The sequence below is a fragment of the Anabrus simplex genome, chromosome 1, assembly GCF_040414725.1.
Source record: "Anabrus simplex isolate iqAnaSimp1 chromosome 1, ASM4041472v1, whole genome shotgun sequence".
Classification (NCBI taxonomy): domain Eukaryota; kingdom Metazoa; phylum Arthropoda; class Insecta; order Orthoptera; family Tettigoniidae; genus Anabrus; species Anabrus simplex.
In genome coordinates, this window is record NC_090265.1 from 1,031,126,537 (window position 1) to 1,031,146,192 (window position 19,656).

Genomic DNA, 19,656 nt, shown 5'->3' on the forward strand with positions numbered 1-19,656 from the left:
GGATGTATAAGAACTGGGGATTGATGAGGTGAGAGTCCATCAATCTGAAGACAGCAGTGTGGAGATTGTCCTTGTCCTTTTGTGTTTTCATGTTTGCTCTTATCTCCTCTTTCTGTTGCTTCCTCATCCCACATTGATTTGTCATTGATTTTACCCTTGTATCATATATGTGACTTGATTTGACAATATTGTTCCTTTTCATGACTTTTTTTATATTGTAGGTCTTGAAATTGTATGTCTTTAAGAATACAGTCAGTATACTCTGTGTTCTCTCTAGTATGTATCATTTATTTCTCTTTTATTAGAACTAACAATTTAATTGATTTGACCAACCTTCCATTTCCGACTGTATGAACCCAAATAAATATTGTCAATTACATAGAATATCAGCATATTTTATTCATTTTAGTTCATCGAATAGTGCCGTAAGAAAACATATCCTGTGGCAGATTACTTGAACCAAAGAGAAAATTTATACTTGCTATGCTACGCCCATCTATAGATGCTGCATGAGAATTCAAAATAATATTGAACATAAGTGTAGGATTTTGCATTTGTATTTAGATTTATAAAAAAAAAAAAAAACATTTATAAATATTTTAAGCTAATAACCCCACTGATGTTATAAATTGATGCTTTTACAATGATTTTTTTTACAAACGAATGAAAAAATTCAGCACTGAGGTACCAAACAGTCAACTGCTAACTCAACACTTGAAAGGTTAAAATATAGCAAAGGAATATTGTTTTCTAAATGTACACTTCATATACTTTTCTTCTTCTTCTTCTTCTTCTTTTATGACCACATAGGATCACTTTAGTCAGTCCGTCGTTCAGGTCTCTTTGAAGGGATTGTTCGGGCTTTGCGGTCCTCCCAGTACTTCTTCAGACGCTCCGATCTTCGTGCCCTTTCCTCAGTTGAAAATGTGCGTGTTGTTGGTTTGTTTTGTGTAAGGGTAAAGCAGAGGTTTGTATTCTTGAGTTTTGTATTCAATTTTATCTTATTTGTGGTGTCTTCTGTTGTAAGGCCTATTTCCTTCAGATCCTCTCTTACTTCTCTGATCCATTTACATCCTGTTGTGGTATTTTTTGAGACGAGATTGTGTTGTACTAGTTGTTTCAGAAGTCTCGAGTCCTGCATCCTCATGATATGTCCAAAGAATCCCAGTCTCCTCTTACGCATAGTATCTGTAATGGGTTCTAGCTCTTTGTACACGACTTTGTTAGGTATTAACTGCCACTGTCCATCTTTCTGGTATTTTTTGTTGATGCAGGTTCTTCCAATCCTCCTTTCAATTTTCTGAAGTCTGTCAGTCTTTGATTGTTTATTCAGGTAAAAGAGTGTTTCTGCTGCATATGTAGCTTCCGGTTTTATAACTGTGTTGTAGTGTTTTATTTTTGTATTTATTGAAAGACATTTCTTTTTGTAGATATCCCATGTTAATTTTTGTGCTTTAGCTAATCTATTTGTTCTTACTTGGATTGAGATTTTTTCATTTAAGTTATGTGTTATTACTTCTCCAAGATATTTAAACTGAGTTACTATTTTGGTTTTATTACCATTTATGGGGACTTCTTTTAGCTGTGTTGGTTTTTGGGGCATAATTTCTGTTTTTTCAAATGATATTTTGAGGCCAATTTTATTTGCAATGTTTTGAAGTTCTGATATCTGGGTTTTTGCTTCTTTTATGTCCACTGCTAGTAATGCTAAATTGTCAGCAAAACCCAGGCAATTTGTTTTGATTTTTCGGCCAATCTTTATTTTGGGGGGACATTTTCTAAACCATTCCCTCATTACCATTTCTAGAGCACAGTTAAATAATAGTGGTGAGAGCCCATCTCCCTGCCGTAGTCCAGTTTTAATTTCAAATGTCTCTGATGTTTCACCCCTAAACTTCACTTTTGACTTGGTATTGGTGAGAGTCAATTTTATCATGTTTATTAATTTGGGGTGTAGTCCAAGGTGTCTTAAAATTATAAACAGAGATTCTCTATGGATGCAATCATAAGCTTTCTTGAAATCTACAAATGTTATCACTATATCTCTGTTTCTTCTCCTGTTATAGTCCATTATCAACTTAAGACTCATGATCTGATCAGGACAGCTCCTCCAGGGTCTGAAACCTCCTTGATATTCTCCTAGTTCTTTCTCAAGTTGTAAACTTATCCTATTAAGGATGATTATTGAAAAAATTTTGTATGTTATGTCTAGGAGCGAGATTCCCCTGTAGTTATTAGGGTCGGTTTTGTCCCCTTTTTTGTGCAGAGGATGAATGAGGGCTGTTGTCCAGTGTTCTGGTAGTTCTTCTTTAATCCAGATAGAGACAAGTTGTTGATGGAGGGCAACTTTCGCTGAGGTTCCTGCATATTTCCAGATTTCCGCAAAGGTCTGATCTTCTCCTGGCGCTTTGTAGTTTTTTAATTTATTCAGAGCTTGGTAGACTTCCTTTATTGTGGGGGGATTGATGTTTTCTGGTGATGTTTTTATCGGGGTGTTGGTGTCCAAATGAAGGAGTTCTGTAGGTTCCTCACAATTTAAAAGCTTGTTGAAATGTTTAACCAGAATTTCTGCATTGTCTTTATTGTTATGGGCCAGCTTACCATCTTACCATCTTACTCCGCCATTGTCCGGTCCCAAGTCCGGAATGAGAAAGGAGGAGGGTTTGCTGGTCTGGCACCCAGCTGTAAAATTGCCAACACCGAGTGTTGGGCGGCGGGAAATAACCTGACTCCCTAAGGGGGCCAACGGCTTCGGGCGAATGAGCCCCTTTGGGTGGGGTGATGGTCCCCACAGTGGAGGAAATGCCACTGGAATCCATTATGCAGCGTCTGTTCTCCAGGTTAGGGGCGGCTGCACAAGGCGTCTGTACTCCAGAGGAGCGGCCTCATTATCACCTCACTGGATCACATCCAGAGTTGTAATTCGGGACCTAGTCCCACACAGGTGACACCTTGACAGTCAACCATGGAAGGTCTTTTAAGGAATACTCATATACTTTTATATAAAAGGAAAACTTAGCAAGTGAATTTAGCACACCACTCAGCCCTACTTCTGTGATTTTGACATCAAAACTGAAGGAGATAGAGGTAGAAAAGTATTTTATGATGAGATACTGAATCTGTATTATTTTTGAGGGGCTTGATTAGCATGAAGGTTCTGTATTCAGTCCACAAAATTAATATTGTTTTCGATGTATCACGTTTTCTATAAAGTTAATGAACTTGCACGATGGTGGGTTTGATAGAATATTGACCATTGCAACAAGCACCCAAGATATGCCTTTTTATAAAGGAATAACTTAGAGTTCAAAGAAAAGCAAGGATGAAGCACCCCTTAAAACAAATAAGATGAAATATTCTCGAAAAGACATTTTGGATTATTCATATGTTTGCAGAAGAACAACTGAGATTAGCATATAATTACAGATTAAAGACAAATGGGAAATGCATACTTCACAAATTGTTCAGGTATTTTGAATAAGATGCAAATGTAACAAAGGCCAAGCACTGTTCAGCTTAATAAGTAATATATTAGTGGACAATAAGAATATAATCAAGAAAGACAGAGAGAGAAGCAAGCTATGGAAGCACATTATGAGCACAGTCAAAGTAGGTATAATTTATTTTATATGTGAAAAAATATATTCAATCAGTTTTCCCCTTGTGTATTATCATAATTGAGCCAGCTATCAATAGGTATTTGTGAAGTAAGTATGGTATGATACCTTACAATGTGCAGGTACTGAAGTTACTCCTTTCTATTATCATATTCCTTTTGTACAAAACATGAGAATTGGATAGCAAAGTATAAATTTTATAAAAAATATTTTACTAAAAATATCATTTATGAGGTAAAATGACACTAATAATTAAGCTCCATGGCATTTATATTATTTACTTCCATCCTCTACCCACAAAAATGATGCTGTTTCAAAACTCGCAAGAAAGAGCTGGAAAAAATTATTTTAAGACATATGAAATCCTGTCAGCAACAAAGAAATAAGCTTTGTGATGTTTCATGTTTCAAAAGTTGTAGTCTGTATTAAATATTAAATTGAAAATAACTTGTGTATTAATTACCAGAGAACATGAATAAAAGTGTAAGGAACCCAACAAATGTTTCAGAATTTGTTAATACAAAGGCTGGGGCATAAGTCATGGTGACTATTCTTTTCCTCACATTTTCATTGTGCTACCATACAATGGTCATATGTCCTGGAAAGCATGATACTTATAGTACATAGACACAACACTAGATGGTGGTGCGTTGGACAGGTATTATGCACAGGATGATGGACTTCAGTAGTGAGTTAGTTTCCATGCAGAGTGGATGTGGTGAGGAACAGCGTGCGTACATGAAACTGGCCATTGTCTGGGGTCGCAATGCCAAAGAATATCACAGAGATCTCATGGAAGCTGTGGAGAATAATGCCCTTCTGTAATGAACCATTATGGGATAGGCAGTAGCATTTCAGCCTGGACTTGAAACAAGCAGCGGCATGCCAATTGTCCTGAAGACCTGTTAGTGTCTGGACTGATGTGTCATGTGCAGTAATTACCCAGTGCATGAACATGAACAGAAGTTGGACACTACTTGAGTTAAAAGCTGAAACAATGTCATTCTTCTCCACAACAACGCCGGACTGCATGCAGCAGAGGCTCTACGGAGACAACTTCAGCTCTGTGGGTGGGAAGGACTGGAACAACCACCGTACCCATTGGAATTGTCTATGTGCGATTTGGCCTCATTTCCAAAGTGAAAGAACCATTGCATGGGAGATGGATTGGGACATGAGAGGACACTGCTAATACTGTGAAACACGAGTTCGCAAAATTCACACATCGAGAGGCAACTATCATTTGACATATCCTGTATCATTGGGAACATTTTGTGGACAATCTAGGGAACTACCTACTTTGAGGGTCTACATGAAAGGTTACTGTAATCTCTGAGAATGAACATTATGTAGCATGAGGAATTTATAGCTGACAATTTCCTCACTTTATATCTACATCTGGTAAACCTTCTTGGCATTATTTATACAGTCTGCAACACCTTATGCTCTCCACTCCCATCTGCATATATACATTTGTCTGGTAGATCCTGTGTTTGTGCAAAGAAAAAAGGAAGAAAAAAAATTGCCATGACTTAGACATCAACCCTTGTATAAATTTGGTGATTTATGAAATAATTGGAGGAAACAACAAATATAATACTGAACTGCTTATTGGCACATAATCAAGATGCTTAAATATATTCACTGTTAGTAACATTAATTTTCAGGAGTATTAAAATTCATACCACAGGAATTTTCTCAAAATAATGGAGATACAAACAATATGTTGATTAAGATATACAGGTATAATACCATGTAGAATAGATTTAAGGGGGATTCACAGTGAGCTAACGAACAAAATACGTAAATGTGAAGAAACAATTAAAATGTTTATTAAGACATAACGCCATGTAGAATAGATTTAAGGGATGATTCACATTGAGCTAATGGACAAAATATATAAATGTTGAAGAAACAACCATAGGACGCAGGAGTGCATGAAGGTCAGAGAGGGAAGGGGTGGAAATTAAATTCCTTTTATGGATAGATAAATGTAGAGGTAGATTGTGAACCATGACAAGCTCATAAGAAAAGGACACAATGACAATAATGAAAAAAGTTAAGGCATGAATGGCCTATGCAGAGAAGATTTACACAATATTCCTTGCAGCAATAATGGCATTTATTGTAGAAACTATTTGACTAACATTGCCCAGCATTTTAAATACCGACTAAGGAGACTGGCTGTAGCTGTGTCACTATTTGAACTCTGGTCACCATAAACTCGTACATAGTAATTTTGAATCAGGAAATTGTTAAACGGGAGGTACACAAAAATATATGTCAAAACATCACCCACTACTCTTTATCACCGTTACACTTTAGGATCTTCAAGATATCAGTTATTTTGTCATAAAGAAACCTCAAAACCTCACATCTTACATCATTATGACACACCAAGAGAAAATATTGTTTGCTTACTTCCCTTCTATAATGGCTTCTAATGATTTATGAAGGGGAAAAAAAAATTTCACTGATGTGGTAATAAGTAACATTTATTAGAATATCCAATCATCCCTTTGCCTCTGTAGTGCGATGGTTAGCACTATTAGCTGCCATCCTCGCAGGCATGGGTTTGATTCCTGGTACTGGCAAAGATTTAAGAATTGGCAGGAGGGCTGATTTGAGGTTAAAGTGGTACATGAGGCTCACTTTCATTGTCAATGTGCTTTAGGGTGAGGATATGAGTTTACTTTTTTTTATCCAGTCGTCTTTTTCCACCACTTTTTACCCGCACCCTGGTGAGGTGATGGGTACGAACTGTGTCATGCATGTGGACTTGGCTCTGATTTATGGCCAGATATTCTTCCTGATGCTAATCCTGTTTCTGTGGTGGTTGAATGTGTGGTGTGATGCATGTACATGAAGAGGAGTCTCTTGTGACAAACACCAACACCCAATCCCTAAGTTAGAGGAAATAACTAAATGCAATTAAAATCCCCTACCCAACTTGGAATTGAACCTAGGACCCTCTAAATCGAAGGCCTCGATGCTGACTGTTCAGCTAAGGAGCCAGGGTTAGACTATCCACTCTTGAATAATCATAAATTTATGGAAATCACAAAGGTAATAAAAGGAACATTTTTATTATTTCTTCACAGAAAAGGGCTTAGAACAATCCATCAACAACTTGTATCTGTGAAGTCAGTCTGATAAGCCATGTAACGACGGGTTTTATACTAGGGTGTAGGATATCTGTAATTAAATGAGGCTAAAATTGGGAAGGAAGCAGAAGCAACCAGATTGATACCACCCTGTTATTCATTTAGAGTTGTAATGGATGAAGCATGGAATGTAGCTTCTAGGATAGCTATTGCACTTTTCTTTATATTAAAAGAAATTTCAACCACTAGAAGTTAATATTGGGGTTTGTTGACTATATTATCAGGAAAAGTACATTAAGTCCCCTGAATGCAGAGGTGTAGAGCCATAGCCATCCTTTGCTCGGATGGTCAGTCGGAGTGCAGAGCTGTCAGGCCACGGACCAGCTGTGGCCACTTGTAGTCTGAAGCCTACTCTGCAACTGCTGGTGGTTCACTTAAGCGATTGTAGGAAACATGTGGATGAATCTGTTTCAAGAGTTCAAGGTGATTTTATAATGCACTAGGCAAGGTGAGGAGGCACAATATAAACATACAATTAATTAGTGACTTAGAAATTCTCAGATAAGACTCCCCCCCCCCCCACTACAAAAAGGGTTGGACAACAGACAACTTTCTTTTGTGGTTAATGACACTCTGGAGATAATCTATGTGACAAAGAAAAACATTTTCAAATATTCCAACCAAAAGAATGAGGTTTAAGATATGCAAAACCTCCCTCTTCGTTTCTTTTTCATAAAAAGGAGCCCTTATTTGATCGCATTCTGACTAGTGATAAAGTGATGCTATACGATTACAGTAAAACAAGTTGGACAATGCCTGGAATATGGTCAACTTCCAACAACTTACTAAATCACAGTTGATTTCTCACAGAGTTTGGTTTACATTGAAGTGGTCTACTATAGCTGTAATACATTGCAGCAGTTTGAATGCTAGAAATAGTATTACTTGTTACAGATATTGTGCCAAGATTGACCAGATGTTGACTGCTGTCTCTGTTAAAAGAGAGGATTCTGTCTTCAAACATGATAATGGAAACCAACATATACAGGGTGTATCCGAACGTTTGTAACAAACATCAGGAGGTGATTAAAACAAGAACATATATCAAAATATAGCAAGCTAGCCAGCCAGTGTCTTGGAAAAGGTGCGGTATCCAACTGATGAGCCCATGCCGCACTCTGGGCGAAACACAGGTAACTTTTGATGATTGAGTTTCCTGAATTTTATTTCAAGAACATCCTTTGCTTCAATATGGCGCTTGTCCTTATGACACCATCTCTCATGATAAGAGTTTCAGAAGATCTGATCCATTGTCTATAGCAATTCTTATATCAGCACCATACTCAGGTACTAATTATTTTATTGCTACTTTGAACAGAGAACCATTTTCTTCAAGTTATCCACACAGTCTAACTCAACATTCAATTTTCAAAGAACAGTATGTAGATTCAGCTTCCTAATCTTATTAGGATCTTGGGCAGCTGAAACAGAAAAGAGATTCTTAGAACTGTGGCGACTGATCTTACCCAAGTTGGAAATCACGTTTGTTTCACAAGAGATGACAAATAGCATTTTTAGGGCTAGGAAAAATGTGATCTACTAAGCATTAATAGCGAAAATTTGTGATGCAATAAATGAGGTTCAGATTCCTCCTTACAGTTGAAGCTGTTGGTGCGCTTCAGGATTTCAACGGCTTCCCTCTGTAGCCAGGGGCAATAAGACACAGTAGTTGACAGTACTTCGGTGTCGCTGTGCTGTATGTCATGGCCTGCTAGCAGCAAGTGTTCAGCGACGGATGATCTATCTGCTTGTCCCAGCCAGCTATTTCTGTTATGCTCCTTCAATCATGAGGCGATGCTGCGTTTGATAGTGCCTATGTATACCTGTCCGCAGCTGCACGGGATCTTGTAGACACCTGCTATGGAGAGAGGATGGCACTTGTCTTTGGCAGACCTAAGCAGTTCCTGGATTTTCTTCGTCGGCTTGTATATGGTTTTAATTCCATGGGACTCCAGTAGCCTCCCTATTCTGTCAGTTATCTTCTCAATATACGGCAGAAAGGCTTTTAGCTGCCGGCTGCTCCTCTTCTTTCTTCTTGGTTGTTGGATGTCTGGGATGGAGTGCTCGCTGGATATCTTTATGGCTGTACCCGTTAACGAGTAGGGCCCTATTGAGTTGGCTGAGTTCCTCGTTTAAGTGCTGAGGTTGACAAATTCTCTTAGCACGGTCGGCTAGCGTCTTAATCACTCCGTATTTTTGTCGTGGGTGGTGGTAGGACGTCTTCTGAAGATAGCGGTCTGTGTGGGTCGGCTTGCGGTATACTGTGTGTCCCAAGTTTAAATTGGCAATCATCATTACCAGAACATCGATGAATGGCAGCTTTCCCTCGTTTTCTGTCTCCATAGTGAACTGAATATTCGTGTTAATACTACTCAGATGCTGTAGAAACAGCTGTAATTGTTCCTTCCCATGGCTCCAGATCACAAAGGTGTCACCTATGAAGCGCAGCTACACCTTATGTTTCAGTGGTGTTGTCTCGAGTGCTGTTCTTCGAACTTTTCCATAAAGAAATTTGCTATCACTTGACTCAGAGGACTGCTCATGGTGACACCGTCCACTTGTTCATAGAAATTGTCATTCCACAGGAAATAGCTTGTGGTGAGGCAATGGTTGAACAAGTTGGTAATGTGCTCTGGAAAAATCTAAGCAATGTGGTCCAGGGCCTCATTCACAGGTACCTTAGTGAAGAGTGAGACCATGTGAAAGCTGATGAGCAGGTCTTCGGCTTCTAATTGGATGTTATTCAGCTTTTCTATGAAGTGGCCTGAATCCATGACGTATGACTGTGTGGCATCAATGTAAGGTTGTAGTAAGGTGGCCAAATGTTTGGCAATATCGTAGTTCGGTGATCCAATAGCGCTCACAATGGGCCGTAGAGGTACGTTGTTCTTGTGTATCCTGGGTAAGCCATAGCCTTGGAGGTAGAGCTTCACTTTTGAAGGTTTCCCTCTTCACATTGTCTGGCAATGAAGAGTCCTTAATGAGGCTGTTGGTGTTATGAAGAATCCGATTGGTTGGATCTTTCGGTAGTCTGCGGTAGGTCTCTGGGTCCAAAATCTCCAACATCTTCGCAGTGTAATCATTAGTAGCCATGGGAACAGTGGCATTCCCTTTATCCGTGGGAAGAATCAGTACACTCTCGTCCATGTTCAGAGCCTCAATTACTACGTAATGCATGCTGTTCCTAACAGAAAAACATCAAGAAAAAATAAGCCACTCCATCTCAGTCTCTTGGATTTAGAAAAGGGTTTTGATTGCACACTGCACAACCTGATTTAGCTAGCATTAATTTAGTATCCACGCAGCAGTGACCCTTTCACCACTTTTAATCATCTTTGTGATGGATGCTCTTATGGTACCGGTACATCTGCATCAATCAATACCCTGAATCCATCACAACAGGTCTGATGTCATATATTCAGAGTTCTTTCTATTGAGATACATGTGATTGATAATAAAAGATTGTCTAGAAAATCAATTGCTATAAACAAATATAGGTTATTTTCAGTTCTTTGGTCAGTCAAGGTATTACCTAAGTGAAGATAGCAAGTGTTAGAATATTTAATGTGAGAATTACTGTAATGCTTTACAATGTTCACACAAGAAATGATTGCACATTACTGTTTGCTACAATGCAGCCACAACATTTTTGTACTCATTTTATATATGAACAAAATCTATAAATGACCTGGTAGTGAGTTAATGCAGGAGTATCATTTCCAGCTCATAAGATATGAAAAAGAACATTGCCTCAGTTTACATATAGCATTAAATTTGGAAGATTGTACTAGTATTCTATCTCCACAATTAAGATAAATCAACAATTTATCTAATAGGTCAATGACCTAAACAACAACAACAATCATCATCATCATCATCATCAAATGATTTATCGCAATAGCTGAAGAAGCATTAGTTGTAGGACTGCCTATCAAGGATGGTTTCTCTACAATGTTGTCATTACCTACTTAAGAATGTCCTCTGACTTCAAACATAAAACTCCCCACTTTCTTGATGGGTATATTAACCAATCTGCAAAAGGCCTATTCATAAGATAGCACATCCGGTGTAGGGAACACCATACACAGCTATTCAACAACTAAGAGTTTGCTTTCTTGTGAATAGTCTGTTCAGACAGGTAAGTTTACATGAAAGCAGGGAAGCTGGGCTCAAGTCCTGAGTGTTTGCATAGTTTCATCTTACATAACTCAGAGAAGCTTCATTTTTTACAAAGTTGTTAAAATACTCATCTTGTGAATAAATGCATAATTAACTCTGGAAGTAGGAATTACACCTGAATGCCTAAATTTCATTATTAATATTTTCAAAACAGCAGCTCAAGAACATGTATTTGATTTCATTTTCAGTGAATGTCATTGTTATTAATTAAAATATTTGCAGATTGTAGTCAGTGAAGAGATATTTATTCATAGCATGCATTGTATGCATAAATATGGCAGTGGTTTTCTAAGTGCTCAAGTTACCAACAGTGATGCTGGTTTAAGCAGTAGACCTAATAATACTTCATTGCTAGTATCACTATTAACAATGTCACAAAGCTTATATCTATTGCACTCCATTCAAAAATATACACACTCACTAATTTGTACAGAAACAGTGACTATGTGAACACACCCAGTGCAAGTTAGACCATGCTGTTAATTACGGAGAGACAGAGGGAAAATTATCTACAAATTGTTGCACCAGTCCTTAAAGGTGAGTTTACAAAATCAACAGACATGTCAGTTATACTGTTAGTATAATAGATAAGAGTGTGATTAGTGGAAGTGCATTCCCATTTTGATTAATTTTACAGCCATAGTTAGAAGGAATGAAGCTCAGTTACATGTTATTTCAACAAAGCTCAGTCAAATGTCAGTCCTCATATATTTGCATAGATAGTGCTGTTGAACAATCCTGTGAACATTCTGCAATTTAAATTCTCCTTCATTATGACAAGTTATCTGTTGAGAAATATATATTGGCTCCAGTACAACCAAGTTAGAAAAGATTGTGTAATGAACACAGACAAATTGCATCAATAGGGTAGGCTGCATTCTTATAAATCAATACCTGCTTTTTTGTGTGCATAAATATCATTAAACAAATACGGTATCTTTAGTGTATAAAAAAGAAGCTGGTTTCTACATAGTTCGAGGGGAATGCTTTTAAGTATGTATAACACAGAATTACATACAAAATAGATAATATGTTTTAGCTGTTACTTCCTTGGAATTTCTATACAAACTTATTGATAATACTTGTATAGCTATATTTTAAAATGTTACTACTTTTAAATGAATTTACTTTTTTCTTTTTTGCATAAGCCTAAGTGGAGATGATGATCTCACTAATTTTCAAACATACTTGAATTATTCTATAATTTTGAACTGACTTGCACTTTGGGCACTGCGCTGAAACTACAACGAAATAAAACCAAACCCCATGGCACTACATCCCTGAAGGGCTTTGGCCTACCAAACGACTGCTGCTCAGCCCGAAGGCCTGCAGATTACAAGGTGTCGTGTGGTCAGCACGACAAATCCTCTCGGCTGTTATTCATGGCTTTCTACACCGGGGCCGCTATCTCACCGCTAGATAGCTCCTCAATTCTAGTCACGTAGGCTGAGTGGATCTCGAACCAGCCCTCAGGTCCTGGTAAAAGTCCCTGACCTGGTCGGGAATCTAACCCGGGGCTTTCGGGTAAGAGGCAGGCACGGTACCCCTACACCCCGGGGCCGGCACTACAATGAAATCCAAAAGTAAAGTTTAAGTTCTGTGACATATTTAATTGCTGATCACACCAGGAATTATTTTGTTGTACAGGAAAGAATCTGGAATACTTAATAATATATTCATAGTGAGATTACAACCTCTTTATAAAGTTAGTGATTCAGCTCAGCTTATTAACAACTTTGAAAATTAGCCAGACTGAAAGAAGAATTACCTGTAAGTTACAGTAGTTATAAATAGCTCAGTCAGAAATTATATGTAATTCTTCATTGGGACCAAAAAGAAAAATAAATACATTAAACAAAATCAGTTATCAAGAATTATGTACAACATGTAAAAAGCCGTTTCAACTGTACTTTTTTCTGTGGCTGCTGAATTCATTCTAGCTTATTTTGGGTTTTGGTTGAGGGTTTGAGACCTAATTGCTTCTCTCATATCATGTAATTTCTCATGTAAAAATTCCAGCCAGCAGTCTACTAGGATTTAAGCATCAGACATCCAGGTAGAAATTCAGCAATAAAGCCACCGTGATAATAACAGCTCCCTATACACAACATTACCTGTTAAAATATCACATCCTTTATAAGTATGTAATAGTGAATAATTGAAGAAGTAAAATCTAATTTTTTGGCAAGTATTGATTCATAAAATGCAAATTTTGCATAGTAATATTCAAATAGGAACACCTGCATATTAAGACTATACCATATCAGAGATTTATTACTAATGAATAGTGATAAATTATCAGCACTAGGCTGTAAATATCCTCCTAACTTGGTGGTACTGGCTTTTTTTATTTGCACATTATGGTACTATTTCTAATATCATTAAAAAGTGACACTTCCATTTTATTTTGAATAGCCTTTGAGAGTTCATAAGATCTTCCTTTATAAACTTTAACATTTTTTTTTCTATATCTCCTTATGAATGAAAAGTATCCTGTATTAGAATTTTATGAATTTATTTCTCAGACACTTTGTAATAATGGCTTCAGGTACAATCTCTACCTGAAATGTACTGCATTTTCCTCTAAACTTATTTTCCCATTCAGAACATTGATAAGTGAGTGAATTACTACCAGACACTGACAGTTTATAATAAGAAGGGTTTGAAATGGAAAGGACCACATAATGAATGAGATTTGCTTGGAGCAGGGAGTAATAGAGTAATTATTGACAGAAGTTCAATTGGGATTGAAGCCTAGCTACAATCACAGGAAACTGTAGTTACCACTGTGGTGCACACTGTCAAAGCCAAAGATTTTGTGCTTGTTTACTGATAGTTAAAGGAGATTTCTGATATGTTTTGCATTTATTATACTTGTAACTTATTTTTGAGTATATAGTTTTATATACCATGCCATGCCCTTGGACTTTTGTAACTTAACATTTTTTTTTCTTTCTGTTTAACACAGTACTAACACAGGCAGAGTTAATATGATGCTAGGATAAGAAAGGGATTGGTCTGGGAAGGTAACAGCCATGGCCTTAATTATGATTCACCATTTGCCTGTTGCAAAAATGGGAAAACCATGCAAATGATCTTCAGGGTGGCCAATGGAAAGGTTTGAACCCATTATGTCTGGAATGCAATGCAGTACCGTATGTAATGTATAGTCAACTGTAATAAAACAGTTCAACTGTAAATTTGTCAGTAATTTTCTGAAATGAAGTGAGTTGAATGAAAATGTTAAAAAATTGTAAATTTATCCATAATTAATGTATAATGAAGGTATACTTAATGGTAGATTGTTAATTTGGTCATAGACATTTTTAGTTGTAATATAAACGACAGGATAGCTCAGTGCCATTGTCACTAGCTTCAATCAAACAATCACTACTGATCTGCATTTAGGGCAGTCGCCCAGGTGGCAGATTCTCTATCTGTCATTTTCCTAGCCTCTTCTTAAATGATTGCAAAGAAATTGGAAATTTATCGAATATCTCCCTTGGTAAGTTATTCCAATCCCTAACTCCCCTTCCTATAAATGAATATTTGCCCCAATTTGTCCTCTTGAATTCCAACTTTATCTTCATATTGTGATCTTTCTTACTTTTAAAGACACCACTCAAACTTATTTGTCTACCGATGTCATTCCACGCCATCTTTCCAATGACAGCTCGAAACATACCACTTGTTATATGTGATAAAATTAATTTTTGAGTACGTATTGAAAATATTTGTATTAAATAACACTTGTATGTTTTATTATTCATCTACCTATTCAATACAATACATGTATTGTATTGGATGTATTGTATTGTATTGTATTGAATAGGCAGATGAATAATAAAACATACAAGTTATTTAATACATACCACTTAGTCGAGCAGCTCGTCTCCTTTCTCCCAAGTCTTCCCAGCCCAAACTAGGCAACATTTTTGTAACACTACTCTTTTGTCAGAAATCACCTAGAACAAATCAAGCTGCTTTTCTTTGGATTTTTCCAGTTCTTGAATCAAGTAATCCTGGTGAGCGTCCCATACACTGGAACCATACTCTAGTTGGGGTCTTACCAGAGACGTATTTTACCTCTCCTTTACATCCTTACTACAACCCTTAAATACCCTCATAACCATGTAGAGAGATCTGTACCCTTTATTTACAATCATATTTATATGATTACCCCAATGAAGATCTTTCCTTATATTAACACCTAGGTACAATGATCCCCAAAAGGAACTTTCAACCCATCAACACAGTAATTAAAACTGAGAGGATTTTTCCTATTTGTGAAACTCACAACCTGACTTTTAACCCCGTTTATCATCATACCATTGCCTACTGTCCATCTCACAACATTATTAAGGTCATTTTGCAGTAGCTCACAATCTTGTAACTTATTTATTACTCTGTACAGAATAACATCATCTGCAAAAAGCCTTATCTCTGATTCTTCTTCTTTACACATATCATTGATATATATAAAAAAATATAAAAAGGTCCACTAATACTGCCTTGAGGAATTCCCCTCTTAATTGTTACAGGGACAGATAAAGCTTCGCCTACTCTAATTCTCTGATTTCTATTTTCTAGAAACGTAGCAAGCCATTCAGTCAGTCTTTTGTCAAGTCCAACTTCACTCATCTTTGCCAGTAGTCTCCTATGATCTACCCTATCAAATGCCTTAGATAGGTCAATCGCGATACAGTCCAATTGACCACCTGAATCCAGAATATCTGCTATGTCTTGCTGGAATCCTAAAAGTTGAGCTTCAGTGGAATAACCTTTCCTAAACCTGAACTGCCTTCTGTCAAACCAGTTATTAATTTTGCAAAAATGTCTAATATAATCAGAAACAATGCTTTCCCAAAGCTTACCTGCAATGCATGGCTTGTAATTTTCAGCTTTATGTCTATTACCAATTCCTTTATACACAGGGGCTAATATAGCAACTCTCCATTCATTTGGTATAGCTCCTTCATGCAAATGATAATCAAATAAGTTCTTCAGATACTGTACTATATCCAAACCCATTGTCTTTAATATATCCCCCAAAACCTTATCAATTCCAGCTGCTTTTCTAGTTTTCAACTTTTGTATGTTGCTCTAAATGTCATTGTTGTCATAGGTAAATTTTAATACTTCTCCAGTATTAGTCACCTCCTCTATTTGGACATTATCTTTGTAACCAACAATCTTTACATACTGCTGACTGAATACTTCTGTCTTTTGAAAATCCTCTCATACACACTCCCATTGTTCAGTAATGATTCCTGGAATGTCCTTCTTGGAACCTGTTTCTGCCTTAAAATACCTATACATACTCTTCCATTTTTCATTAAAATTTGTATGACATTTGTATGACAGCCAGTTATGCTTGCCATCATGTTATCCTTAGATGACTTCTTTGCTAGATTCAATTTTCTAGTAAGTTCCTTTAATTTCTCCTTACTTCCACAGCCATTTCTAACTATTTCTTTCCAACCTGCACCTCCTTCTTAGTCTCTTTACTTCTCTGTTATAATATAGTGGGTCTTTACCATTCCTTACCACCTTTAAAGGTAGAAACCTTTCACATTCCCCAACAATTGCTTTAAACCCATCCCAGAGTCTGTTTACATTTTTATTTACCTTTTTCCACCAATCATAGTTACTTTTTAAAAACTCCCTCATGCCTGTTTTATCAGCCATATGGTACTGCCTAGTAGTCCTAATTTTAATACCTTCCTTTCTTTCACATTTATTTTTAACTACCACAAAAACAGCTTCATGATCACTAATACCATCTATTACTTCAGTTTCTCTATAGAGCTCATTTGGTTTTACCAGCACAACATCCAGAATATTCTTCCCTCTAGTTGGTTCCATCACTTTCTGAATCAGATGCCCTTCCCATATTAACTTATTTGTCATTTGTTGGTCATGCTTCCTGTCGTTCGCAATTGACATTTGGTAAATTGAGATCACCTGCTACAATCACAATCACATTCCTTTCCTTATCATTACCCACATAGCTGATTATCTTATCAAATAATTCTGAATCGGCGTTAGCGCTACCATTTCCCGGTCTGTACATTCCAAAGACATCAGGTTGCCTGTTATCTATTGAGATGAGCCTTACACCTAGAATTTCATGTTTGTCATCTTTATCTTTTACATAGCTTACAAATTCTTCTTTCACCAGAATGAATACTCCCCCTCCTACCATTCCTATTTCTATGATACACACTCCAGTACTGTGAGAACATTTCTGCATCCATTATATCATTTCTCATCCATGATTCAACTACTATTACAATATCTGATAAGTATATCCATTAAATTACTTAATTCTATTCCTTTCTTTACCATACTTCTACAGTTCAGCACTAACATTTTTATGTCATCCCTACTTCCAGTTTCCTGTTCCCTTATCACCGGTTGGCTATGGTTTGAATCCCAGCAACTGTGAGTTTCTAATTCCACCAAAGACTGAGCATTCCCTTCCTTGAATGATCATCTCCTCTAAGTACTATTAATAATAGCTCTCCTTTCTTATGTCATGATTATCTCTTTTGAACATTACCTTTTGTCCCACTTCAAAACCTACAATCAACCCTATTTCGAGGTAGTATAACTTTTATTCTGTCTCAGCATGAAATCACAAAGGGACATGTGCTGAGGTAAATTCAGTGCAAGCTTCATATGATACCAAAATATTAAAATGAATTAGTTATTTCTCAGCAGCCCTACATATTTCCTAATGCTTAGGTGTTCGGATACAATTCATTGGACATGATTTGCAATCTTAATTATTTGTGTGCATCATTTTTGGTCAAAGAGTTGGTTCACTCTATATGATGACTCTGGAGAAGGCTTTTGGTACACAGTCTAGCAATTAGGAATATATACCATCACTTCCGGTTAACGTTGTGGTGGTGAGATGATTTTCCATTAACATTACTCAGACTGGCTAACCACGGTGTCAGATCATAAAGATCATTAGAGATGGGAATTTGCCTATTTGTCTATTTTATTCTTGTGTTCAGAAATGTAGGCTTTTGAGATATAAATCCATTTTAGGATCTTTTTAGCTATAATTCATTGGTTTTATTGTGCCTATTTGGAGTATAAATGCCTATTTGATGCCTTTTGACTGTATTTAAAAAAAGCTGATTTTATTCCAGTGCATTATATTGTAGCTAGTGTGCTCGACAGAATTATCTTCTCTTTTTTCAATATCTGTTTACCCCACGAACAAAAATGGGATTTCTCAGAAGTCACCAGAAATAGTTATAGGGAAATTTCCATCAGGAGAAACAAGGAACAATTTGACCTTGAAGCCTTCAACCTCTCCAACGTCCTAAGACATATGCGAGAACCAGACAACATCGAACTATGTTGCACAACCCATATGCCCTGTACCTCCTTTTCGATGCGAACTGTTGTACGCGTACGCTTTATGTTCAGAACGTGTTGTGATTTATCATGAAGTGGAAGAAGAAAGAAAAGCGTGTTTAAGGCAATACCCGAAGAAAAATCATCGAAGTCCTACTGGCTGAAGCAATGGATCATAGTAGGGGATCTCAATTTCTCTACGGATGGAAGGGTAGTCTGTCAAGCTTGCAGTAAGGAGATAAGTTCGTTTGTTCCTTTTATCTTTTTTTTTTTTTTTTTGTTGTGATTGAGAACTATGATTGCATTTCATTGTAGCATATATAGGTCTATTAATTTATGTAGTGCGGCAAAATGTTTTGCTACAAGGCTGTATTAGTCGTGAACTTTCAATTATTCTTTTATATTGCTAAAATGTAAATAATAATTAAATTACTGAATGAGGAGTTAGAACGCTGGTGGTCTCTTGTCACAGAACATGTCAACGCAGCCTTTCTACCAGCCCACTTTGGGCAGCAACCAACAACCATTCTCTTCAGACCTATGCACTGCAATGTTAAGAGCTAATATGCCCCTGCATAAACCGGAGCATCTTCAAATTTCAACAAGCTGCCGGGAGCAATCACCAAGTTGGAGAAGAGTGGCATGCCCCTGGTGGAGTCATTTAGGATTGTGGAAGAAGTCAGGGGAAGTTTTGTCCGAACCTCTGGGAAGGCAGCTGCTGCCAGTGAAATAAAACCAGATGAAGTGACTTCACTGAAGTTTTGTCCAATCACTTCATGTGATGTTGATCTTTCTCTCAGTACAAAAACATTATGCATGAGAGGAGAACAAGATTGTTACTAGAAAACATTGAAACGTTGGTTGTAAATTCCTTTTATAGTAATTGAGTGTGATATTAAATAATTTTTTCAGCCTATTTTGTTGCCTATTTTACACGTTAGTGCCTATTTAAATGCCTATTTTAGCTAATTTAAGAGCCTATATGCCTGCCTATTTTAACTGTTTCTAGTGCCTATAATTCTCGTCTCTAATTATCATGGCCACCAGGTGGACCTCAACAATTATGCGGGTCTATTTAGTCAAGTTATTTCTAGAAGATTACCCATAATTTAAAGGAAATGCAGACATTATCAAGTAATTACTGTACTTTCTGATTTTCTATTTCTGATGGAAAGAGCTTATGATTTCCAAATATCAGAAATACCACTTCTGAGAAAAAATCCTGTAAAAAAATGAAGAATTTAAGCAAGGAATGAGACTGAATTCAAATTGATATTTGCTATTATTTTTATAGCAAAACTGTTGTACCAATGAAACACTTC

General features: G+C 36.9%; 1 protein-coding gene across 1 annotated transcript in view; it reads right to left on the minus strand.

The window, feature by feature from the left end:
* Window positions 1–19,656, minus strand: part of LOC136857881 (protein kinase C-binding protein NELL1) — a 603,636-nt gene that overhangs the window by 30,442 nt on the left and 553,538 nt on the right. The gene's annotated exons all lie outside the window — the stretch shown is intronic.